The 27812-nt window shown below is 38.9% G+C and overlaps 2 long non-coding RNA genes across 2 annotated transcripts in view; one reads left to right on the top strand and one right to left on the bottom strand.

Moving 5' to 3' along the window:
- Window positions 1–27812, bottom strand: part of LOC150049143 (uncharacterized) — a 163635-nt gene that overhangs the window by 37103 nt on the left and 98720 nt on the right. The gene's annotated exons all lie outside the window — the stretch shown is intronic.
- Window positions 813–5875, top strand: LOC150049145 (uncharacterized). The gene is made up of 3 exons (XR_016538966.1): window positions 813–891; window positions 5014–5075; window positions 5717–5875. It is a non-coding gene; the product is annotated as an uncharacterized LOC150049145 (long non-coding RNA).

Genomic DNA, 27812 nt, shown 5'->3' with positions numbered 1-27812 from the left:
CAGAATAATTTCAGAGTTGTGACTCCAAGTTCTATTTTTTTATCTGTAGTGTAACTCTTGGGAATTGCCCTCTACATTTAATGAGTGAACCTGTTAGATTGGAACATCTAAATTAATAGTATGGGACCCAGCTTCTCAGGAATGTTCTTTCCTCCTAGTGACCTTTTTTTTTCAGAAATGTTAATTACTATTCCCCAACGCACAGACATATACTTTGGAAAGCCTAAGCAAAGCCTAAGCAACTTCATAGTTATAAATGAGTTACAAAACCTCGCAATTCTCATTTTGTTTTTTCTTGTATTTTGGCAGTGCTTGGCTCGTGTTCTGATTTAAAGCTTTGGTTTGCTTCAGATTTTAGGGTGAAACTTTGTTCTCTTCCCTCATAGTATTTCTTGTACTGTTTACACACTTCAGTTTTACCCTTTCTTCCCTGTGGCCAATTCTACCATGCATAATTTGAAACTTGCTCACTTTTTCCCATAGGTTTCCATTATCAGCTTAGAAAATCTTGATTCCCTATTCTGGTATCTTATTATCTGATCACTTTGTCCAAGTAGAAATCAGCCCAGAACATGATATAAAAAGTTTCCATAATCTTGGGCTGGGAGTTTGGCCTAGTGGTTAAAGTGCTTGCCTAGCATGCATGAAGACCCGGGTTCGATTCCTTGGTACCACATACTTAGAAAAAAGCCAGAAGTGGTGCTGAGGCTCAAGTGGTAGAGCTCTAGCCTTGAGAAAATCCAAGGACAGTGCTCAGGCCCTGAGCTCAAGCCCAGGACTGGCAAAAAAAAAAAAGTTTCCATAATCTTGTCACAATTGCTTTTCCAGCACTGGGGAATCTTACTGGCTTTCAAACTTCAAAAGGCTCATCAATTCTGGCCCATGAGAAAGGTATGTTCCACCAAGTTGAGCGTTTTCGTCTGCTTTGTTCAGAGCCTTTAGGGCTATCCTAGATTCTCAACAAATATCTTGTAAAATACTGAGTTTGATTGTAGGTTTCAGTTTATGAGTGGGGAAAAAAACTTTTCAGATCAGAATATCATGTTTAAGCTTTATCAGAAAAGTAACTCAAGGTATTTAGCAACTTAAAAAGCATTTAAGTATTGCCATTTAATGAGATTATCAGCTGCATTAAGTGAGAGAGACACCTTGGAATATGGAAATTATCACACCCAAGAAAAATGCTAAGTTTTATTTAAACATGTATTGTTTGGTGATGACAGTATAAGGAAAATCAATTTTGGTAACTGGAGGAATGCCTTTTGTAACCAAGTTCTGGTGTACATAATGATAGGAGGTTCTATCATTTTAACTGTGTACTTCACTGGAATAGAACATGTGAAAAAATCCAATTTTTTTGCTTGACAGCATATATATCATATATAATTATATATGATGTATAAAGGACAGGAAACTAAAATCTGCTGTCTTCCAGTGAAAAGGGAATCTAGTAATATGGCAGTTTTATCAAAAAAAAAAAAGCTACAACTTGAAAGGGCCTTCCATTGGCTTGTTACACAATGACGCTGGAATTTTGATTAGGAGTTTGTCACCTGCTCTTTGCATACCTCTTTAAGCTCAATAAGCCAAGTGCTAGTGGTTCACACCTGTAGTTCTAACTACTGAAGATGCTGAGATCTGGAGGATTGCAGTGTGAGAGTAGCCTAAGCAGAAAAGTCTGAGATTCCATCTCCAAAATAACCAACAAAATAGAGCTAGAAGGTGGATGCTGGTGGCTCACACCTGTAATCATAGCTGCTCACGAGGCTAAGGTCTGAGGCTTGCAGTTCGAAGCCAGCCCAGGCAGGAAAACTCTGTGGAACTCTAAACCAGAAGTGGCACTGTGGCTCAAGTAGTACAGTACTCACCTTAAACAAAAGCAGCTCAAGGACAGCCCAGGCCCAGAGTTCAAGCCCCAGGACTGGTAAAACAAAGTAGGGTTGGAGACATGGCTCTACTACTTGAGTGCCAGTACGATGGGGGAAAAACACATCCAGAAACAAGTATGTTAAATTGCCCATGTCACTTAAACAAGTGAAAAAAGGTCAGTGACCATGAGTCACTGCTCCTATACTATTCTCATGCAAACCGTTCCCTGTGAGAAAATGAAGCTGAAGTCAGAAGCCTATTTTTGTTGGTCATTGTTCTCTGATGGCTGTGACATAGTGTTCATCACTTATTAGAGATGTGTGTTCTATATAGTTATGTAATCTTTAAAATCCATTCATCTCTATCAGAATTTCATTGAATGTGGCAAATAAAATGTCTTTATTGCTTGTCATAGTGACCCATGTCCATTATGCCAGCACTTGGGAGGTTGTCACAGGAAGATTGTGAGTTGAAAAGCAAATGATTTTTACATTTAAGGCTCTAGTTTTACCTTCTAGATTTACACATATAAGAATGTTGTAATTATATCGCACACAAATACAGAACAAATTAATGAATTTGGGTATTTCTTCAGGAATTGGATATATATGAGTAAAATATCCCTGGGAAAAAATCTCTAAATATCCAATAGGTTAATAATTTAGTAAATCACAATTTCACAACTGGTTTAATAGTTTACAGCACTTAACATGGTGTTTCTTAAACTTAAGTAACATGAGAAAATGCTTATGGTAAACGTGATCACATATGTTTTCACTTTTCTCAGTTTAGTTTTAAAAATAAAAACAGCTGAGAGGTGTGGTTTAGATGGTAGCAAGTGTGAGGACACTAAACCCTAGTACTGTCTAAAAAAAGAAAAAGCCAGGGAAACTTAATACAAAGTCTACATTTAAAAGTTTACATGGCCAGGTGCTAGTGCTACATGCCTGCTATTCTAGCTACTCAGTAAGCTGAAACCTGAGGATTAGAGTTCGAAGTCAGTCAGTGCAATAAAGTCTCCATGTGACTCTTGTCTCTAAAAAAGCTAGAAGTGGTGATGTGCCTTAGATGGTAGAGTGCTAGCCTGTAACACAAAGAGGCTCAAGGATAGCGCTCAGGGCCTGAGTTCAAGTCCCAGGACCAGCAAAAAAGAAAAAGTTCTACATCATGTGATCACGAGTATCTTTTATTTATACTCTATACTGTTAGTTTTGTAACACAAATATAATATTTGGAGCGAAACAAAATTGATTTCCAATGGAGGAAAATGAATCACAAAGCATGTACAAATAACTTGAACATCCAAAAATGTAAGATAACATAATTAGACTATTGGGAAACACAAATGTAGTAACTTTCTGTATCACTTATACAACAAACATATTGTTCTGTGATTCATCAAATGGGAATTCTGATTACTGAAAGCTGTATTCTGACACAGGATGTACATATCCTAACTGTATAAAAGTAATTTTAATGGGCATATTGACTAATCCTTCCCCAAAATATTTCCCAGATCCAAATGTCTCATTGCCATCAGTCTGATTATTTTGATAAGCTGCTTCCTGGCTCAGTTGTGCAGTGTGCAAATATTACGCCTTCTCTTTCCCTTTATTTTCTAAATTGAGAAAAACAAGTAATAGTCTATGTTACATTTTGGCTAGTTTTTGTAATATAGACTACTTTTTCTATTGTTCAGCCTACTATAGGGGAAAACCTAGACTGAGAGGAAAAGTAATGTAGATATCAGCTACTTTCTCCTTACATTTTCTCAAATGTGAAATGTTGACACACAGATCCAGGTTGTCTGATTCTGGTTTTTTTTTGTTTTTTTGCCAGTCCTGGCCTTGAGCTCAGGGCCTGAGCACTGTCCTTGGAATTTCTCAAGGCTAGAGCTCTACCACTTGAGCCTCAGCACCACTTCCAGCTTTTTTTTGTATGTGTGGTACCGAGGAATCGAACCTGGGTCTTCATGCATGCTAGGCAAGCACTCTACCCCTAGGCCAAACTCCCGGCCCCCTGTTTCTGGGGTTTCTGCCCATTATTAGGCAACCATTATTTATAATATCAAACATTCAGAACCAAAGCTCCAGTTAGTAATCAATATAATTCTTTCTGGAAAATTTTTCATGCATGTATGTGTTTATTAGGACTCTCCCTCAGTTTTAAAGAAGCTGACAACTTGTATAAGATTTAAAAAGTAGGGAATTATAGAGCTCAGAACTACATGGCACCTGTAAAATCACATTAAAATACCTACAGACCTACTGAAGAAAAATGTAAAAGATGTTTTTAGAACTTCCCCTTTGGCCTGGTATCAGGAGTTCACACTTGTAATCCTAGTAACTCAGGAGGCAGAGATCTGAGGGTCAGGGTTCAAAACCAGCCCAGGCAGGAATGTCTGTGATATGAATATCTCCAATTACCACCCCCACACCCCCCAAGAAAAACCCTCAAAATGTTATTGTGGCTCATGGTGGTAGGGTGCTAGCCTTGAGCAAAAAGAGCTCAGGGACAGTGCCCAGGTCCTGAGGTCAAGCTTCACAACTGACAATAAAAGAACTTTCACTCTAGTGAATATGAAGTAGATGCATTTGTTCCTGTTCCTCCTGAGAAGCCTGGACATTACATGTAATAAAGCTTACATGGTTATTTATGCATACATACTATATATGTATATGTGTGTATGTATTTATGAAGACAGAGATGGAGAGATAAAGCACACATGCTAGGTAACTTAAGACCTACAGGATATCTTGTTGAACTAAATTAGTTTTGTTCCCTTTAGGTTTTCTTTTCTCCATTTTACATCCCACTGTTAAAGAAACATAACTGAGAAAGACCAATGCATGAAGTAATATGCAATGTTAATATACTTAAAAGGGCCCAAAAATGTCTGCAGTCTCTAGCCAAAGGACTAGAATACAGCCACTGGGTGATACAAAAAACTTTCAGGCAATATACACCAATCAAATGAAAGTGTCTAGACTAATATCCCAAGAACTTGACATTAAGTATAGAGCCATGAGTCCCACTGCCACAGACAGGTAAAGAAAGTGTGCTATTAGGGAAGACCACCAGGAAAAACCTGGACTTGAGCACCTACCGGGAATTAAAAGCTGTTTCTCCCCATTTCTCTTACAGGTTGGGAATAACATAAGACTACTACAAGGTGAGAATTGGGGATAACAGAAGACTAGTACAAGGTGAGAATAATCACCATCACCCTGTGTCCCCTTAATAAGGTGTCAGAGAAGGCATGCAAAGAATTGGACTTTAAACCCTGTCCTTTTAGGCACAAACAAGGAAGTGTGGGGCTTTGAAGCACTATTTTACTACCAGGTAGAGGTTGAAGTTCATCTTCTGCTGAGTGAAAAGTGAAAGATTAAATTACAATGAAAACTTCAAACTCAGTAACAAAAATGACTTCAAAAAAGCAGCAGTAGACTGGAAATGTGACTTAGTGTTAGAGTGTTTTCTACCATTCATGGGTTTGATTCCTCAGTATCACATGAACAGAATAAGCTGGAAGTGGCACTCTGGCTCAAGTGCCATAGAGATGAGGACAGAAAGGCTCAGGGACAGAGCCCAGACCCTGAATTTAAGCCCCGGGATTATTAGCAAATAAAGCATCAATAGAAAATAACACAAAATCTTTAGCAGGTAGCTCTAATATTTAAGGTAGCCATGATGAAAATCCATAGCATGCTTTACAGAAGTGAAAAATAGAACAATGTAGAAATGACATACGATGTCATTAGCTATATAGTTAAGAGAAGGGGTAATGTATCCTTTACAAAGAGAAAGTCCATGCAAATTTTACCATTGTGTTTACTGTCCATCATAGTGCCAGAAACTTTCAGCAACCCGATAGTCCTGATATCCAGTTATTCACCCAGCAACCTACAAACAGCACAGGAGAGCTGCTTTGGAAAAGATGTCACATCCACTCTCCTTGAACACCCAGAGGGATGGAGCCATCCTGAATTATTATCTTAGTTTAGACTTCTCCTAGTTTAGACTTCTCCCTATTTCCATATCTGGGACTCCATGGATTTTTACAGTGTACCGGCTTAGAAGGCTGCTTCATGAAGCAGAGGCACCAGCAATGTGACTATGGCCTGGGACCACTTGGCATCCTGAATTGTAGTGGACAGGTATTGTGACCTGAAGTGGAAGTGAAATAGAGGACACTGCCCTAAAAAGATCAGACCTGGGGTTTGACCAACTACTCCTGGACTTGGTCCAGTGTCACAACACAACTAAATACAAGTATCTGTGTGGTTCTTGTGCTGTGCTCAGGTAACTAACAGAGCAGGCAGAGAATAGCCTGGATCCTACCCATGCATGGGCATGAGGATGTGCTAAGGGGACTTCGGGCCACTTCCTAGCTCTTGTGCCATCCTGTGATCATATTGTAGGTATCTGAGTAGGGAGGCTCAGCTGTCACCAGGTCTCTCTTACCCACACAGACAGAGAAGACTGAAAGCAACTTTACCTGATAACCTCCCAGTCACTAGCAGAGAGGAGCACACCAGCTGCTGCTCCACCCCACCTACCTGTTTCTCACTGATGCCTTGACCCTTATCTGACTGCACATTGCTGTCAGGACAGGGCCAGAGCAGCGGCGAGGTGGCACTGAAATTCCTCCCATTACCTTTCTTTGTCCAGAGTCTGCCTAGTACACAACAGGTATTTCAAACCTATCACCTTTGATGAGATAGCCAGAGCCCGAAGCCCTTGGTAGTAGTATATCTAGTATGAACAAGGCTTAGGAAATTCCCTGAGTTCAAGCTCCAGGATCAGTGGAAAGGAGAAAAGTACTAAGTCACATGCTGTAAGGGTGTCTCCAACATTAAAGTCCTGAGATGTTGTATTCTGAATGCTGAACTAAAACTTTTAGAAAACCCTATCATCCAAGAAGGTCCATTGTGGGGGGAGGGGGAATAAAATGATGATGTTATAAGACCTTTTAAGCAAAAACAGACTCCAGACTTACAAAAATGCTCAAGGAAATGAAATCAAAGGAACATAATTAAATCTAGACCCAAAATAATAGTAAAAGGCAAATGAGAAAAGAAGAGGATAATGGAGGGGTAATATGTAAGTACAATAGGTATAGAAAAATATAATGAAACCCATCACAATTTGTTTAGAAAGAAAATCCCATTGGAAATATATATATTGCAAAGAAAAATTCCATTGGAAAACAAAAAGAGAAACCAGATAATCTAAGTACAATAAACCATTCAAACACAGAAATGAATAGAAAAAATTATACAAAAACAATTTGGAGAAAACTACCAAAACTAGAGCAAGCCCTTATCCTTAAATGTAAGTAGACTAAATCATTCACCTAAAAATACAGATTAACAATGACAAAACAATGGCAACAATAGGTTTTTGCTGTCTATAAGAATCTCACTTCAGAGAACAATTAAGGACAGCCACCTTTCCTGTGTCTTTACCAAGAGGCCCACTCAGGTGGGTACCAGCAACCATGTAGGCAGGGGAAATTAAAAATACAGAATGTCAAATCTCTAAAACAAGCCAGGAAAAACTTTCTTCTATCAGACAGAGGTGGAAAATGCCCCTGCTTGCTACCAAACTTTTTCTGGTGATTACTTTTTTCTTCTCTATCCCACTTCCTGGTTGGGCAAAGATCATCAAGCTTGGCCAGAGGAAGACCCATGTCTGTGTCCCTCTGCCCAGTGCAAAATAGGCATGTCAGGGAACACCTGTGTGTACTGTGCTACCCAGTTCAACCCAGAGGGAAGATCTGGATACTATTCTGTGAAACAAACCCAATCTGTGCACCTAGCTGCTGGTAGGTAAATGAGACTGACTCCTTCTAGACCTGATTCTAGAAACCAACACCGCTTCACCTTTTCTGTAATCTACTTCATCCAGTGCAATGCATTTTTCTCCAAGTATGAATACTTGGGAGAGGAAATCTGCAATAGAGTAAAAGATCCACACCTCCAGCTCTAGGCCATGTTACTGCAAAGAGTCGCATCCAGAAGATTTTACACCTCAAACCCTGGGGACAAACTACCTGGTTCAAATATCTCTATATGTATATTATTTAAATCCCTGAGTGGAGAGGGTCTTCCCAATACAATTCATGAGCTGCATGTGTGTTGGGTTACAAGAGAAAATCAGAAACAGAGTAAAATTCCCCCTGCCTAGCTCTGGGTCAATGACTGAAATCACTTGACAGCTACCACTCCTTCCTTTGCCAACACAGAGGACTTGGACAGAAGAAAAGCAGCACTAGGACAACCAACCACATTATACTTTACACTAGGGCACTGAAGGGCAAAGGGCAGAGTGGCAAAATGCTTCCTATACCACAAATGGTGCTACAGCTATTCTAACCTAAACTTGGAAGAGATACAGAGATGGGAAGAATGGATATCAAAATGAAGTTTTCTGTCTGTTTTACCCTTTTACATTCTATCTCCTCCTTTTCACTTTTTTCCTCACATATTGTCACACCGATAGCTTTGTTCTACCTCCTACTTTCCTTATACTTATCTACCTGATTGCTATTAATCCTTGAGGATACTGTCCTTCTCACAACAGTTGAACTTTATATATCAACATACAAGTATTTTGTGTAGTTGTGGTCCTCACTTTCCAATCCTCTTCTACCCATATTCCAATTTCCTTGTCATCCCTTGCCTAGGACCTCTAATTTCTAAACCCCAAAATACTCCTATTCTTGTAGCCTCCTCCTGCACATCTAAGAACTATAGCATAGGTACCCCCTGCACGTATAATGTGAGTGGTTATGTAATGTTATCAGTGGTATTTTAACTCTCTAAATATCTGTTTGAGTATTGAATCAATGAATTCATTAGTGCTGAGAAATGATACATCAGTCTACTTAGTACACAATCCTGCAAGAATACCTGAATCTAATGAAAAGACTTCTGGCAACTAATACCTAAAGCACACTTGTTTCTTCAAATAAGTAAAACTCAACCTAAAAATCAAGTTTCACAATGGCACAGAATAATAGCAAGGTTAGAAAATACTCCAAATATTGAACACAAAGATATAATGGCGATTTTAGATCAGGATAATAAACATCATTTAGGGACAACTCAATGTAATAAAAAAAGATACAAGTAAATAAGTCAATACAAAATATCAGAAAGCAATAAGGAAACTGAGACCCCAAAGATGAACTGAAAGCCAGAATTTCAGAGCTTAAAGTAGACAGAAGAAAATACAAGGGGGAAAAGGTTAAAGAAATGAGAAAAGAATCTGCAAGAGCTTCGGGAATCCATTAAGAGACCAAGCTTATGAATTGTGGACAAAAATTCCTAAATCTTTTCAGGAAAGTATCTAGGTATAGGAAGCTTTCAGAGCACCCAAAAGAACAGGTCCAAATAAAACTTTCCGCTTTCAGTACAAAGTAGAACTTTCCATCAAAACACTTCAGAGGAGAAGTAGTTTGAGAGCCTCCTGAAAAAAAGGTCATGTTAATTGCAGTGGGAAACCTATCAGAATAACAGCGTATTTCCCAGCAGAAACCTTAAAACCAAGGAAATCTTGGAATGATGTCTTTCAAACACCACAAGGTAACCACTACCAGCCCAGAATGTCTTAGTTTGTGAAGTTTTCATTTATAGGCGAAGGAGAAATAAAAACATGCTATGATAAAATCTAAAGCAATTTACTTGGCATTATAGAAGATAGTGAAAGAATACTAAATGAGTAGATAAGATTCTTTCCTAATCCTCCTATGCTTAACACAAAACCAAATTTTAAAGAACAGGAATTACTAGATAAGTTCAATTTTAACACCATGGTGTGGACTCAGTTCTTCATTCAAAAGACACAGGATGGCAAATGGAACCCAAAGGCAAGAATCTACAGCTTATATAATAAATGAATAAGCAGAATACAGGCAGTTCTCCAGAGAAGTACAAACTACCAATAAATGTGTGAAGAAATGATCAATCTCCCTGCAGATCAAAATGACACTGGGATTTCATCTCACCCTATAGTCAGAATGACTGGTGAAGATGTAGGAGGAAAGAATCCCTTATTTGCTTTGTGGGAATATGAACTAGCATATCCACTATGGAAATCAGTAAATATATGATGCATGATTCACTAAATGCTTAAGCATTTAGTGAAATGAATTTATATCAATGGATAACATAGGCACCTGAACACCTATATTTATTGTAGTATTATTCAAAATACACAAGCTTTTTAAACAGATGCCCTATAACTGATGAATGCATCATGAAAATGTAGATATAGTGTATCTGTAAAATGGAATAATAAGCCACAAAATGATAAAGTTATGTTGTAGAAGAGAAGTAGATGAATCTTGAGGTTGTCATGTAAGGCAACGAAATCCAGTTTCAGAAGGACAAAGGGCACTTGGTTTATTCTCTGTGGGGATAGACCTAACAACTGTAGACAAATACGTGGTTTTGTGAGTTTGTGTATAATGCAATGGTTAAGCCCTTGTGAACAAATTAACATGTACTTTAACAAAAATGATGGTTAGGAAGGTATAACCTGCTTTTCTAGATCATAGTGTCAGCAGATGGTCAAAGATGGAAAAATAGAGTCAGAGTACTTTATGTACATGTGTGAGAATGGAACAATGAAGCTTGTTGAGTCTAAAAAGGTGCAGGGGCTGGAAACATGGCCTAGTGGTAGAGTGCTTGCCTACCCTGTATAAATCCTGGGTTTGATTCCTTAGTACCACATACACAATAAAAGCTAGAAGTGGTGCTGTGGCTCACGTGGTAGAGTACTTGCCTTGAGAAAGTCCAAGGGCAGTGCTCAGGCCCTGAGTTCAGTCCTCGGGATTGCAGAGGGGGAGGGGAGAGAGGGGGGTGGGGGAGAGGGAAAGAGGGAGAGAATAAGTCAGATGAAAAGCAATAGCATTGAAAATAGTAAAGAAAAAGGATTTGAGCTAATGGATGTCATGCTACTTGACTTACTCAGGTGGATGAGATTTGAAGGATTATGGTTTTGAGGCAAGCCCACAGAAAAATTCAGTAGACTATCATCTCCTAAACTAGAAATAGCTCAACTGGAGTTGTAACTCAAATGGTAAAACTTAAAAAGAGGAGGAGGAAGAGCAAGAGAAAAAGAGTAATAATAGTAAACCTAACAATGCATCTCAATGACTGAGAAAAGCAAGAATAAACCAAATCCAAACTAACAGGAAAGAAAAATCAGAACAATGGAAAGACTTGGTTTACAGAAACCAAAATTTACAGATACCTAGTTATACTCAGCAAGCAATACCAAAAATACAAAAGATCACCAGGGAGAAACTAACAAAAAATTTTGGACACAGATAACTTACTAAATTTGAACAATGAGAACATGAAAAACGTGAATAGACCAATAGCAAATAATAAGATTAAATGAGGATCAGAAATTCTCCCAACAAGGTAAAAAGCCCAGGAACAATAACATTACTGCTGAGTTTTACCAGCCTTCTAAAGAATATCTAATACTTCTTTCTTTCAAATTACTCATAGAACAAACAGGGAGAAAGATCTTCTAACCCCATTCTATTCTAACCCCATTACTAAAGCTAGATGAGAACCCAAGACCATAAACAGACCAATATATTCCCAAGTAAACATGGATATAAAAATTCACAGCAAAACACTAATAAATCTAACACAAAAGACTGTCAAAAAGACCCCTCATACTGGGCATAATGGCAAATGACTGTAATCCTAGCCACATCAAAAATAGAGACTGGAAGGATCCAGGCAGCTCAGTAAGAAAAAGAAAATGTGAGAACTCATCTCAACAAAAACCAAATGTGATGATTTATTTATATGTCAATAAATCAAGATAAGTGGCAGACTGTGGGATTTTACTCTAAAGCCAACCACTGCAAAAGTGAAAACCTACCCCAAATACAATGAAGAGGCTGGGTGTACCGCTCAACCGCTATTACACCAGCCACACAAGAGCAAGGCCTCATTAATATAGAAAAAAGTTGCCATGAACAAGTGCATTTCATCCAGTTTTTGCAAGGATGGATCAACATATACAGTGAATCTAATCTGCAGAATGATCACTCAGTTGATAATTTCATCCATCCCCTTACAAGATAATGTTCTAAAATCCATGTGTCAGTGATTCCCTTCTTGAATACTTGTTTAACATGACAGTTGAAATGTGATGTAAAAATCTATGTTAATAAAAATCTTTTAAAAAAAAACCTAAGCAAATTAAGTGTGCTATGGTCATACCTTGACTTTGTCATGTGACAATTATCATTGCATATGGAAGAAAGCTAAACATCTTTTAAGATTGAGCTAAACACAAGAGTGCCTATTCTTACCTTCTTACTATAGTATTAGAAACTTTAGCCAGAGCAATTAACCAAAAGAAATGAAAGGCATGCAAGTACAAATCAAACAACTCCTGGTTTACAAATGATATATTTCCATCTATAGGAAAACCTGACCAACTTAGTAAAGTGACCTGATAGAAAGATCAACATACAAGCGGGATGTGATGACTCAAGTATATAGTGGAGATTGGGGAACTATAGCTTCAGGCCAGCCCAGGAATGACTGCTAATATAATTCCATTTAAACCAATAGCAAGAATAATGGTGGTAAACCTGTTGTACAAGTTATGGAGGGTGCATGATAGGCAGGAATAGGTAGCGGGACATGTCTGCCACCCATAACCATTTGAGGAGGCACAGTAGAAGGAGTGTATCTCAAGCATGGAATAAATCCCTACCTCAAATATAATTCTACAAGGTGCTGGGGCCATGGCTTAAGTGGTAAAGCATCCTCTTGACAAGCATGAGCCTTGAATCTCTAGCAGAAAACAAAACCAAAAAAAAAAAACTATCAGCATACAAAAATCAGTAGCTTTTAATACCAACATTTTTTTTTACAGAGCAAAGGTGGAAAATCAAATACTTATGGGTACACAAAAGATTCTGAATAGACGAAGTAAATTTGAACATAAAGGACAAAAGCTGGAGGTATCACAATATTTAGTTTGAAGACTTACTGCTGACCATAGTAATGAAAAAGAAGACATTAACATAAAAACAGATACATAGACAATAGAACAGAATAGAAATAAACCCACATGTTTGAGAGCCAACGGATTACAAAGAAAAGGACCATACACTGAAGAAAGACTCTTCAATAAATGGTGCTAGGAAAACTGGATGGCTCACACATAGGAGTCTGAAACTTGACCCCTTTCACCCTGCAAAAACATCAGTGTGGGTCCCAGACCTAAATATAAGTTTGAGACTGTTATAAAGCACAGAAGAAACTTGAAATGGACATCCAAGTTTTGAATATGTTTCATAGATTTTTCTCCTTAACTACAACCTTCTTGGATTGAGTTACTAACAGATTTCACAAACCTTCTTAGTCCATGACAGATATAGAAAAGGAAGAATTAAAACGTTCTGGTGTTGAGAAGGAACCACACTAGACTTGTATTTGCAGGACACACAGAAACATCGACCTACCATAGCAATCAGACCTTAAGTTTAGGGCTGAGGTCAGAGGGCAGGGAGGGAGAGAGGGAGAGATGTGGACACTGTTTTCAGTCATGTCCAGATCATGCCCACTGTTGAGATAGTTGGAACTCTGTCCCCACCGCCACCCCCAATGTTCCTTGTACATGCTGAGACTCACAGTTACACTCTTGTCTGAAAGAGCAGTCTCCAGAATTGTCCTGAGCACAGAAACTGAACTGTCCCTCTCCCAAGTGCCAGGAAGATGAGGCTTTTCCTTCTTGTGAGCTGACAGATATGTCCTGGGCTAGACTTCAAGGTGAGCCAGTTCTGCAAAAGAAGCCACTCAAGCTCCAGAGCTCCCTGCAGCATCCAGCCACTGCCAGACTTCAGCTGCAACCACATCTTTGCTGAGCTTCTGCCCCTGTCTTATCTGTTTCCCTCACTTCCTTCCAGATGTCTCTGGAGAACCCATCCTCAATAAATCACTTATACAAGCATCCTTTCCTTCATCTTGGCCTCTGTGGAAACTGACCTCAGATAGAAGAGCAGGCAATTGCTGGATCAAATGAGGGTGTAAGGAAAGCAAAAGCGGAGAGGGAACTTGGATGGCTATTATTAATCTTTCCCAACATGGTCCGAATTCTCTGGAACCCTCTTCATACAGGAAGAGTGAGATCCTAGATAGAGAAGGAAATTGTAAGGTACTGCAGAAGTTGGCATGTTTCAAGCACCCTTGATCTCAACTTGACATTTTGGTATCAGTTCTTTAAGCAGAGAGCCAAATGTTTATTGAACCAGTCCTCGGTGCTTTGAATCACATGACCTAAATTTTTCAACTGAAATAACTTCCAAAATAGAGACTGGAAAAGCCATGAACACCTAGGGATCAGCAAAATATCCCAAACAATTTTTCAAGTGTATCTTTTTTTGGGGGCAAAATTCAATTTAACTCATTTTTAAGTACTCTTCCCTTCGGTTTTTAAACCCTTGGGCATTTCAAAGGAAATTCAATCCATATGTTTCTTATTCATTTACATTTTAAGTCATAAAAATGTTTTTTTATGAGAGCTGTTTGATATCCAAGAAACTTTCTGAGCCTTTAAAAAAAATCTCTTTAAAGCCTTGTTTGGAGCCAGGGAGCAGACATGGTGTGTGATGCACCACCCGAAAATGCAATCCAGACAGACTCCACCATCCACTGACCTCAGAATAATGCCTGGCACGTCCAGCCAACAAAACAATGGCAGACAATCCACAAAGCAGATCTGGACACCAGTGAGGCCATGGAAACACAAGAGGAACCTGTGGCATACGATTGCAATGGTATTAGGAGATTCATTGGTATGCCACTGTTCTGTTTCAGCATAGAAGACCCAGACAATGGTGTATTCTACAACTAGCAGTCACTCCTGAAAGCCTTCTACTGGCTTCTGGAAAGATCTACAGACCTCTGCAGGACAACATCTTCTGTCTCCACCCAAATATTTTATGTAAAGAGAATTGTGACTTGGGCCAGAAGCATAGCCTAGTGGTAGAGTTCTCACCTAGCATAAACGAAGCTCTGGGTTCGAGTCCTCAGTACCACATACAGGAAGTGAAACTGTGGATCAAGTGGCAAAGTGCTAGCCTTGAGCGAAAAGTGTCCAAAGACAGTGCCCAGGCCCTGAGTTCAAGCCAGGACTGACCAAAACAAAACAAGAAAAACAAAAAGAATTGTGACTTGCCTCCATAAATTGTCTATAATAGCAAAATAACATCTAAGGACTCTGAGCAATTTATTGCAAATTCTTACTATAAATTATCAGGCAAGACTTACAACCGAGATTTTAATGTATACTTAATGATGTGGGAAAATGTTCACAATATATGGCTAACTGAGAAATATGGTGATAAATCAATATATAGACATGGCAACATGTTCTATTAAGAGCCACATGTTAAGACAAAAAGGAATATCAGAAACATGCCTGTGTATGTTTATCATAGTGTGAAACAATAATTCTGGCAGTACGGATCTGGATTTTGCTTATTTAAGGTTTCTAGCTCTTTTGCAATATGCACTCTATAACTAAAAAAATATTTGTACTTTCAAAATTCTACAGAAGTATTCCTGTTATACTGGAAGGGAGCAAATGCCCTTCTTGTTTCTTCTGCTTGGGAATTACTGCATGAGTCCAAGCCAGAGGGATTGCTGAAGCAAACACCAGATGATCAAATCGTCTGAGAGCTGATGGAATGCAAGAGCTCATCTGGAATGGCTGACTCTGTGGTGACCATGCGTGCTGAACCCCGAATTGATCACATGATCCAACAAATGGAAAACAAGGGAAAGCAAGATAGATTATTCAAAGTCAGACACGTTCTGAAAATTCTAGGACACATACTTGTTCTGGTTATAGAACACACTGCTTTGGAAAAGAGGAGGAGGAAGAGGAAGAGGGAGAGGAGGAGGAGGAGGAGAGATTCTAAAAGACAATCTAAGGAAATCTCTGAGGAAAAAAGCAATGGCTGGTAATTTATAAAACTGTAGCTGCTGGTAGTAAGCATCCACAGTGAGAAGAGCTCTTTGTTTTCCCTCGTGGAAATGGAGACAACATTTGAAATCCAAAGACTTATTATCTTCACATCTGTTTGCATCTAGTCAGTTTCTGTTTAAAGTTTTCCCTGAAAAAAATATGCGCTGCTGCCAATATTATCTCCTGAAACCTGTAACATAAATGCTTTCCCCTGAAGGTCCACCTTCCCCAATACCTTTATTGCACCATTCCCTCTCTAATCTTCCTACCATCCTCACCAACCTCAGGGCAACCTCTAAATATCAACAGTCTTTCTATTCATCTGGGCTCTTTGATCATAGATGCAGAAGAAAGCAAAGCCAAAACATCCTGCTCTGAACCCTTGTTAGTACAGAAAAGTTAGATAAACAATCCTTTTTAAAAGTGAGAGTCTTCCAATCAGAATGTATAGGCTAAGTGGGAATTCAGTTATCATATAAAATCAAGTTATTTCGAAACCCTGGAAAAACTTAACATTCTGTGATGTTTCTATATATACAGTATTCTTAACTTGTGTATTGACTGAAGACACCCTAAACAGGCATCAACTTTAATCTCAAAAATGATGACAAGTTAAAGTAATGGCTGTTATGCATAAATCATATTCTTCTACCAACATGTTCTGCTCAGTTTACAAGAATATGAGCTATAATCTCCAACCCTATGGGGTAGCTCCTAAAGGCTAGCAAAAGTCTCTTCTAGTACACAGCATTTTCTTTAAAAATTTACAGACGTCATATAGAGACAGTGCCCGTTTTAAGTCCACTGATTAACCTCAAAGTCCTATATCTCATTGCAAATCAGTGGGATATTTCATTGATCTGTTCATCTGTGGGGAAGGAAAGGATGAAGTCAAGAATATGTACATAAAACAGAGAAAAGATGCAGTCAAGTCAGGAAGGAGGTTATCAGAGAGATTAATTTGGTCTTTGCTGTATTACCTAGTGTTCTATTGTTTTATTGTACAGTGAGTCCTGAATTCAAATCCCACCAAAAGTGGGGAGTGCGGTATTAGATGAGACGTAAAATGTTGTTATAGGTTAAATAGGTACTCAACAAATACCATATTTGTGAATGATTATTTTATTCAACAGTTCACCAGACAAACCATTTGGAATTAGCTATTGAACTAGGTGCTGAAATATAAAATCTCTATCTTCGGGCCGGGAGTTTGGCCTAGCGGTAGAGTGCTTGCCTAGCATGCATAAAGACCCGAGTTCGATTCCTTGGTACTGCATACATAGAAAAAAGCTGGAAATGGTGCTGAGTCTCAAGTGGTAGAGCTCTAGCCTTGAGAAAGCACAAAAACAGTGCTCAGGCCCTAAGCTCAAGCCCGGGATGGGCAAAAAGAAAAAAAAAATCCCTATCCTCAAAGAAGTAGCACTCTTACAGCAAGACTAACAAACCCATAAAAAGGAAAAAAACACAGGCTGATTAAAACAAAGACCAAATATGATACTAGAAGGCAGATGGTAATTTCCTCAGGAAAGTTGACAGTTGAGTTTTAAAAATTAGTAATTATGCCCAGGATATGGTGTGATAGAAGAGGTGGGATGAATGAATGCTTTCTCCCACTCTTTTATCAATATTACTGCTAATTAGAGCTGATGAGCATAGATAAAGAAACCATTAATCAGAACTAAACTTGGTCAGGCCTATATTTGAAAACATTCAATTAACAGTTTGGGTTAAAGAATCAATGTTCCTAATTACAAGGAGATAAATCTTTTTTTTTCACTGTAGGGCCAACAGCATTCTGTTACAGATCCTAAATTGCATGAGCCCAAACTCAGGTTATTATAGAAACCAAATGAAAAATTCGTCAATGACGGGGTTCCATGCTATTTTTTTTTTTTTAGTTTGAATCCTAGCTTCCCCGTGTAACAGAGGTGTGACCGTGCACATTAGTTTTTCTTTGACAATTTCCTCATCTAGTTTAGTGTTTGGAAAAGGAAAAAAAAATCCCTCTCACATTTAGCAGAGTTTTTAGGAAAATCTAAATGAAAACTATGTATAAATATTCTGTATAATATCCAAGTTAGTACATGATAATTCTCTTTCCCTTTTCTGAGCCTAAGTGGGGATCTAAGGAGGAACGATTCAATCCTTCTTAACACTGCTCATGTTCTAGCAACACAGATATTAGTGTAGTTGGCCTCATGTAAGTTAGCCAGCCCAGACTCAGTCTGTTCATGTTCCTTTTCATCAGCTGGAAAACAAAGTAATATTTAGTTACGGATTTGGGGTGCCAATAGAGAGCTTGTTCTCACCATCTCATTTACACAATAGAAAAACACCTGCAGTGTAGCTTGCAGCACAGAATTGTTATAAGAAATATCCCCCATGGCAGCAAAGACACTTACAGTTAATGAGCTAATAAATATTGTCAAGTGACCTTTCTCTTGCCAAGTATTAAATTGTGAAGGGAGGAGAAGGGAAGGGTTATAACTGCCTATTTGCTGCAGAGTTCAAATTCTGGGCTTCCTCTAGCTAACTTTTATTATAATTGACCATATTTTAGTCTTGTCACTCTGCTAATTTCCACCATCGACTGGAAACAGTGTGTTCTCTAGGGCAGAGACTTCTTTTTTACAAGTTAGTGTCTGGAAGAAAACATGTTTTTTTTTTCTTTTTCTTATCAATAAAAGGCCTTTTCAGGTTTGCTTCTGACAGAGCACAGAATGAGGCTCCTGCAAAATCAGTGCTGTTCCTTCTTACCTACCTCCAGATTTCTTTTCTTTCCCATCTGTTGTGACCCATTGTTCTCAATATTTTGCTGAGTATTTCATTAATTTAGAACTTACAATCCTGGTACTATATCCCAAATACCTAGTCTGTTCTTTTTTAATCAGTTTGATGTTATAAATCCCATTGCTTTATCCAGAGGGATGGGTAAAATGTTTGATATGCTTTCTTTCAAAAGAGGACTGGGGAGTCCCTTATCCTGGAGTATGAACAGAATGTAATGGTTTCTAATGGATATAATGTGGAAAAATGGTAGTGTTAGACTTGCCTGGACTAATATTTCATAGTGGTCCCATGACAGCCAGTTTATTTTTTTTATTTTTAATATTTTTATTGTATTTAATAAAAGGGTTACATGGTATTTGCCAGCTAGAAGGTGCATTAATTCACATACATTGATACCCTTCTACATGCCTTGGTCCCCATTACAATCCCCTCCACCCCTCCTCTTGGTTGATGGCCAGTTTTTGAAGCCTAAAAATTACCTATCTCCTGACTGGGGTAGCTTTTTCCTAACTTCACTAAAAGTTTTCAATGGTTTTTAGAGTTTTTTATCACCATAAAATAGGTTTTCTGTACTTGGTTAACAGGCTGCTGAATGTATTTGTGCATTACAATTGATTTCTTGTAAGCTAGATTGCATGTCAATCTATTAGAGCATGGTAACAGAGTCACATAATATAATAATGGTTTAAGATTCTGCAATAAGGGGGCCGGGAGTTTGGCCTAGTGGTTAAAGTGCTTGCCTAGCATGCATGAAGACCTGGGTTCGATTCCTTGGTACCACATACATAGAAAAAAGCCAGAAGTGGTGCTGAGGCTCAAGTGGTAGAGCTCTAGCCTTGAGAAAGTCCAAGGACAGTGCTCAGGCCCTGAGCTCAAGCCCAGGATTGGCAAAAAAAATAAAATAAAATAAAGTATAATTTAAAAAAAGATTCTGCAATAAAAATTAATGGTTTTCTTGTTTGATTTCATAAATTAGTATATATCTATGTTATACAAACCCTTAGCCTAATTTTGATTATGTTCTAAAAACTAAGTGCCAGTGATTTTTATATAGGTTCCCTTCTTGAACACTTATTTGTTAAACATGTCATTTGAAATATGATGTAAAAATCAATGTTAATAAATTCTTTAATAAAAAAACAGAAAAAATTAATGGTTTTCTTTAATAAGTATAAAGAAGACTAGGTACAAAAGATACTCTACTGGGCTCTTTTGGTTCTCTTTCTTGAATATCATTGTGAATGTTCACAAGCAACCTTACATTGAGAATGTAGGTTCTCATCAATAGCCATATAGGAGAGCCACCTTGAAAGAGGTCCCTTTAGCTCCTGTCAAGCCATTGTATTACTACAATGCTACATGGTATCCTTATATTGGATACAGAAATGAATTGATAATAAATGCTTACAGTTTAAAGCAAATAGTTTTGGAATAATTCTAACAGAGCAAAAGGAACGTAATGGGTATCTGACATTGATTGTCAGATATGTTTCTTTAATGGCATTTAACCTTTATACATTATTGTTTCATCTTTTGCTCACTTATGAAATCTAAAAATTTTTTTCATCTCTTGCTCACTTATGAAATGTAATTTTTTTCATTTCTTTCCTGCTATTAGGGCTTGAACTCATGGCCTCTACACTGTCCCTTAGCTTCTTTTGCTCAAGAGAAGCACTTCACCAGAGTCACACTTCCATGCCTGGCATTTTGATAGTTTATTTGGACATAGGAGTCTCCCAGGCTCTGAAGTCAGGTTTTCTGAAAAGTAATTCAGTCATAAGTAGTTCCAGAAGAAACATTCAAATCATTGAGGTCGTCTGTAGTTTTTTGTTTTGCTTTAGCAAGTACCTGTCCTCCAAATCTTGAACTTTATCCTTGATTCCTTTTTGTCCATCTCCCACAATTAGTCCACATCTACAACGTCACACTTGAGCTTATTAAAGCCCACCATGATTTTCTTTCAAATTACTCCCTCATTTCCCTTCCAGGCATATTGCCTTCTATTCTTTTTTGTTGTTATTTTGGTCAGTTGTGGGGCTTGCAATTTGTCCCTGAACATCTTTGAGTTCAAGGTTAGGGTTCTACCACTTGAGCCACAGCACCACTTCTGGGTTTTTGAATGGTTAATTGGAGATAAGATTCTCATGGGGATTTTCTGCTTGGGCTGGCTTTGAACCATGATCCTCAAATCTCAACTTCCTGAATAGCTAGGATTATAGGGGTGAGCCATCTGTGCCCTACTCCTTCTATTCTTCAAACATATCAGTGATTTTTCCGCCTTGCCCAGGAATTTTGCACTGTGGTGTTCTCTGCTTGAAATCTCTAGTTCCTAATCTTTGCTTATCTGCTTCATTCTTGATATTCACTTCTCCAATGTGACCTCCAGAGGAGACATTCCAAACCCAGTTTAAGAAAGGGTTAGTCAGTCTCGTATCAGCTCACCTACTTTCTGTTCTTTGCCCCTAACTCTAGCTTTATCATTTCTGTTTTGTAATTTGTATATGTTTACCCTAACCTACAACCTGGCACCAAGTAAGGATGTATATAATCCCACATTAAAGAATGATAGCTTGGGTCGGGAGTTTGGCCTAGTGGTAGAATGCTTGCCTAGCATGCATGAAGACCCGGGTTCAATTTCTCAGTACCACATACATAGCAAAAGGCCAGAAGTGGTGCTGTGGCTCAAGTGGTAGAGCCCTAGCCTTGAGAAAAACCAGGGACAGTGCTCAGGCCCTGAGCCCAAGCCCAGGACTGGCAAAAAAAAGAGAATGATAGCCTATGTTCCTAATATGAGCTCAGTCATATTTCCCCAATTCTCCCTTCTATTAACCCTTTGATGTCTACAAGTCATTAATTGGGAGGTAGAGCACCAGTTTCTATTTGAGTGTTTTAAGAGCAATACAATGCCCCATATCCCAGAACACTGGATGTCAAGGTAGATACAGGAGGCTCCCATATGGTGGTACATTGGTATGCACTTACTCTGAGAACGTGGTTACAACCCTTACTGCAGTATGTAGGAAGATTATGGAAAGTGACTGTCTGCAGAAGATATTTTGCCTCAGAGCTCAGATAGGGGGAAAGGCAGAACTGTTTAAAAAAGTGTGTGCACCTATTAATTGGCATGTCATATACCTCCCCAGAGTAATATTGACTTAAGAAGGAAAAACTCTCCAATGTTTTTATAGCTTAATACTAAATAATTTTGCTTTCTATTTAGTGGGCCCAGTTCTGATTATGTACACACATCCAAAACATCTATGTGTGACACACACACTAATCCTTGGAGGCTGAACTATAACAAGAAAGAGAATAGACTATATCTATTATTTATGGTTGAATTAATACTGCAGTAACTTGCTTGACTTGACTGCCTATGTCTTTATTAACTGCTATCGGCACAGGACAAAAATGATTTAGCCTTGTGTCCAGGTAGTTCAGAATGTACAGGAAACTAGAAATGCTTTGTCCTCTGTTGTTTACTCAACAATGATGAGGATTCATCACTTCCCAAGCTCAGTAAGCCACTAAGTGAGACAAAGTAGAACACTTCCTATGGAAATGTAACCACATTTTAATTCATTCCTCAACATAGTAAAGCAAAACTCCACAATTTAGTGAAATGGAAATAGAAATATTCGATTGAATTAATGAAGGGATTTACACCTACATTCCTAAATATATTTGTCATATATTTTGTGGCATAATCAGGTTAGAGAGGGACTTGTATGATATGAAATATCTACCGTCTACCTTTTTGCAGTGGTCCTGGTATTTACAATTCTAACCAAACTGACTTCAGATTCTCCATCAGAGAAACACATTTTGCACACTTCAGAGCCACACTGTGATTTCTTACTCTAAAATGTTTCCAAGGATTAGTCCAAAGTTACAAATGTAAGAACACTTAATGGACCATACTCTTCCCATCCGCTTTTTGTAGCTTAGTTCCCTAAGTAATACTGACATTATCAACAAAAGCTATGAGATATAACAAAGATGTAAAAAATGGAGTTGTCCAGAGGCCTCCTTTTTTCTACCGATGGCTGAAAAAAAATCAAAGGCCAAATTAAAGACAATTCCGAGTACTTCTAAGATATAACTGAACTCGGGTAGTCTAATTATAAATTACCAATGTCTCACAGTAGCTCCTTTTTGATGAAAGCAAGGTCAAAAGAAGAAAGGGTATGGAGTAGGAACAGAATCAAAAAATAGACTAAAGACCCCTCATAGCAAAGAACTAGAATGGAAAGTGAGAGGAAAGAATGGTTCTTGAAGCTAGAGTGACAGTGACATCTGGTTTATAGGAGCTCAGCATGAAGATGACCTATTTGTGACAAGGCCAAAGTTTCTATCTAGAAACAATTTAGGTACAACACTACTATTCAAAAAGGTATATCTGAGCTGGTTTTGAAGCTGCATTTGGTAATGCTATTACTTTTACCTTAAATCACCTCTTATCTGGGTGTCCTTACGATTTTGATAAAAATGTGGGGATCTAAAATAACTCCTATATGCAAACACACAGATTATCCTTCAGGTCTACCACTGTAATCTCAATGTACATGTACTTTTTTGTAATAAAGAACCGGTACCAGGGACAAGTGAGAGCCAGAACAGCTTCTATACTATCGTAGCTAAAACAGACCTTAGAAATCACCACTCTGTGATTTGAAGGTCTTATATTAAGTTTTACAGGGCACTGGGAATTACTCAATCTGTGTGATAAACACAGAGGTTTACTGTAGCCTTATTATTCATGAAATATTTGAAAATGTAATACAGGTGAAAAATGCTGATAATTTGCCTCAAAACTGAAGGGAAAGGGTGACCACAGAAAAGCAACGAATACTTTCTTTCTATATTGAAATATCTAAGCAAAGTTCATCTGCCCTGTAACTCTTGAAAACAGGTGGCACTTTAAATTTTTTATTTATTTTGTTTTTTAATGGCGGGATAATGTGTTGAGAGGTTACAGTTACATTTGCGAGGTAGTAGGTGCAGTACTTCTCACATCCCTTCTCATGTTTTTGTCCCCATTTCCTTCCCCTCCCCCCCTCCCAATCATTTTGTTTTCCCCCCTTCCCTTTCCTAAATTTTTTAAAAAATTATCTTTAGGTAGTTATGCAAAGGAATTGCCATTTAACCAAGCATTCTAGGAATATAATATATCTTGATCAATATCTCTGCTCTCAACAGTTTCACCCTTTTCTTCCCTCCCCCTTCTTCATTTTGTACAGTATATATTGGATTTTTTTATATATTATTTTTCTTTTTGGTAGGTCATGAGGCTTGAACTCAGCCTGGGCTCTGTCCCTGAGCTCTTCAGCTCAAGACTACTACTTGACCACTGAGCCACGGCACTACTTCCTATATTGGATTCTTCATTTGTTCACCGCTTTTCTTTTGACAGGCACCACTTTTTTTGAAGCAGTCAGCCACGTAGAGCTTCGGAGCTAGCCAAGGGTAGACATTCACATGAAAACTCCACATGCTCCTCACGCTCTTGGGCTACCAGGATGAGGAAGCCACACATCTGCCACCCAGCTGCACCAGGGACAGCCACCTGGAGCCAGGTTGTACGGGTGCTACTTAGCATCACTGCCTGTATTCCCTAAAAGCCCTCATTACTCAGCAGATCATACATCAGCTTGTCAAGTGGCAAATTTGTAACTGTCTTTTTAGACGGCAGGTGCAGAAGGTGTTAAGAGAAGACAAGGGTTATTTGACTTGTTGAGTAGGCAGTTATCTCTTTGGAAAACTGAAATGAATCAAGAGACTGACTGGTATTCCCCTCGAGTCATGATTTTTCTCTACTGCTGGGTACTGGGATATCACAGGAGGTGTAAGATTCATGATGCTGCATGCTGGAAACAAGATGCAAATTGCCTCTAGAGCTGGGTGCTGTGGCTTATGCCTATAATCTTAGATACTCGGGCGGCTGAGATCTGCGGATCATGGTTTGAAGCCAGCCCGGGCAGCAAAGTCCGTATTACTCTTATCACTTTTATACTACTTAGAGGGAAAAAACTCCGAAGTGGAGCTCTGACCCAAGTGGTATAAAGAACTCGCCTTAAACACAAATTGGCTCAGGGACAGTGTCCAGTCCCTGAATTCAAGCCCCAGGATTGGCAAAAAAAAAAAAATAAAATAAAATTAATAATAATAATAAATAAAAATAATGAAAGGGGGCGGTGCAAAGTAGAGAGTCTGAGAAAGAAATGGAGAAATCGACAGTGATGACACATTATCCACATGTATTGTCAGGTATTTATACAAGGGTAAATTATATAAAGACAATAAGGAACTCTAAGAAAAGTGACATCTGGGTTGAGTCTACATGGATGAATGGCTCACTTGAGGGCAACACAAGGAGTGTATAACAAGATAAAAGAGCAGTGTGGGCAAAGTCCTGGCCCCCACCCTGGTGTGAAATGTGCATACCTCATCTCTTTGGTGATTCAGAACACCATGATGTGCTTTTCATGACTTCCCAAGCTGGGAAACGTACCAGATGTGGTCCTAACATGGGGCACTAGAAAATCTGCTCTCTTTCACTGAGGGCCTCAGGCTGCAGCAGCATTGCACAGGAGGTGATGTTCCTCCTGCTCACATGCCAGAGGACATCCAACCTCTCTGCCAACATAGGCATATAGGAATGAGAGGAACAGATCAAAATTCTCTGGCACAATTCATGAATAGCGTAAGAATATAGCTCTACGAGCCCTTCTACCTCTTTTTAGTGGATGTTCCGTGAGCCCGTCTTACTTCCTTTTTGATTCTCTAAAGCCCTGTCAACAAACAAGAGGGTTACCTGCAACCCTTGAGTCCCCAATAACCAAAATTCCCCCATGACTTAAGGAGATGCTACTGTAATACCATTGAACTCTTGGGAAAGGTAGTATGTGAGGCCATTTAGAGGGTCCATTTTAGGAAGGGGATTTGTCTGAGTGGTCTATATAATCTACGAGCCAAAACCAGGTTCTAACGCCCATATGATAAGCTGGCCCAGAGAACAACCAAGAGAGGATGAAAGCTTCCTTCTGCCTTGCTACCTCATCTGCTCTCCTCAGAGAAGTGATGGATTCTGATATTGAATGTGTTCCACCCAGTTTCTGGTGGGACTGGGATGCCTTGAGCTAATCTCTCTTCATAAAGGTCCAGTAAGACCTATCTGAGAAGAGTCATAGGAGAGAGTAGTGTGCAAAGTTATATGTTCAGTCAGAGCTATGGCCAATGGCCTTGACCATTTTCTAATTCATAGGCCAAGAGCATTTAGTCAGGTACTCATTCATGAAAACCCTCATTAGAGAAACTGTCTTCATCCCTCAATCAGCTTGCTAAATCCCTTTGTCCCATCCTGTGGACTTGGCACTCTGTAGATATTCAGAGATTTGGCCCAGGTTCTAGCATCTTCTCTCAACCTGTCAGAATTGAGCCCCTCCTATCCTCTTCTCTGGCTATTAGAGATGTCTGAGCAGGACTTTCCAGGAGGCCTTGGGATCACATGACCCTATTAGTAGTATAGGGATCCAGATCTGGACATAGCCCTGACAGAGTCATCCCTGGCATTAATCCTACCCCAGCTAGGCCTCCCTTGAGTAGAGAATTTATATTTTGGGGGCTGTACCACAAAGCTCCTGGAAGCCTTGAGTATTTACTGACAAGGCTAGCCTGCTTTCAGGGTGGTTGTTTCTGCCAAGTGGGCAGGTGGTCTGAGGCTCACTCTCCTGTACCCGTCTATCATCACCAGAGAGGACAACTTCAAAGGAGACCATGGATAAAATTCTGCCCAACTGGAATAACTCCACCTACTTTTTTCCAGTTTATGCCAAAAGGTATGGGAGGGGGGAGGCAAAAGTAATTTCAAGGGGTGACAGAAATCTTATCAGCCAAAGAGAATTCAAGGAAACCTCAGCTGGTTTTGCAGGCTCCTTTGTTTATTTTCTGTGCTGTCACCCTGATAGCCCCCACTGAGCACACTTCCCCCTTCCTTGTAAACAACTGGCTCTAATTAAACTTTTCTGTTGGAAAAAAAAAAAAGTATATAACCTTGGAGAGTCCATAAAAAAAATGGCTTCACTCTTTAAGACTTCAAAAAGCACATGGTCCCTCTGTCAGGCCCTCGACAAGGTTAATTTATGTCGTCGCTATCTCATTTTGAAGGACTCTGGTTACTTCACATCTGTTCTCTGTCTACTCGGTGTAGGAACATTGTGGTGGTCTTGGCAGCTCCATGCATCTAATGGTCTCTTAACTCTTTCGTGCCCAGCGTGTATGCTCTTCAGACCCAAAGCTCTGATTTTTCTCTCTTCCTTTGCTTTCATGGAAGCCTCCAGCTTCTTCAATTCTGTCTTTTTCCATGCCCTACAATTACAGCACAAAACAACTGCCCCACTCTCCATACAGACTGAGTTCATGAACAGGCTTGGGAACCTTGCTAGAGCTAAAGGCTATTTTTCTGTTTTTTAAAATGGAGAGAGAAAGAGATGAGATGGGAGAAGAAATGAAGCCAAAAATATATTCAGTAGACGACAGATTTATTGATCTGTGGTTCTTGGAATTTCTTTAAATTATAAAATAGAATAAAATGGTACAGAATGTCACATTCCTCAAAGTATCCTTTCGTAAGGCTTTTAATCGCTTACAGGTGTATGTGTACATGTGTGTCACCACTAAATGGGTTCTACAACATTACCATCTCCACCAGTGTTACTGTGAATAATTCTATTATGTTTTCTATCTCTGTTTTCTCATCTGAAAGCTGGGAATTACACATGACCCGCTTATCTCAACAGGCTGTTTACATAAACTTATATATGTGTAGGCCTCATTCCAAAGCTCAGTGTCAATCCACATCCATTCATCTGAGTACCAAGTGCTTCCCAGAGGACCACCAGTTATGACACTGGGTCACAAAATGGCCAGGCTTTGTTTTCGGACATCTACACAGCTTCATTATTACTTAGTATAGTTTTCAGGTACTACGTTAGTACCTAAGGTTAAGCAAAGTCTTTGCCTTCACGTTGCTTGCATTCTGATAGAGGAAGGTCAGTTTCAAGAGAAAAATGCATGATGGCAAATGTAGTGATTATATTCGATGTACCTTACATAAAAATGGAACTATGTAATATGAA

This window comes from Megascapheus bottae, chromosome 20, assembly GCF_031878675.1.
Source record: "Megascapheus bottae isolate mThoBot1 chromosome 20, mThoBot2.hap1, whole genome shotgun sequence".
Taxonomy (NCBI): Eukaryota; Metazoa; Chordata; class Mammalia; order Rodentia; family Geomyidae; genus Megascapheus; species Megascapheus bottae.
This window is presented reverse-complemented; position numbering and strand designations above follow the sequence as displayed.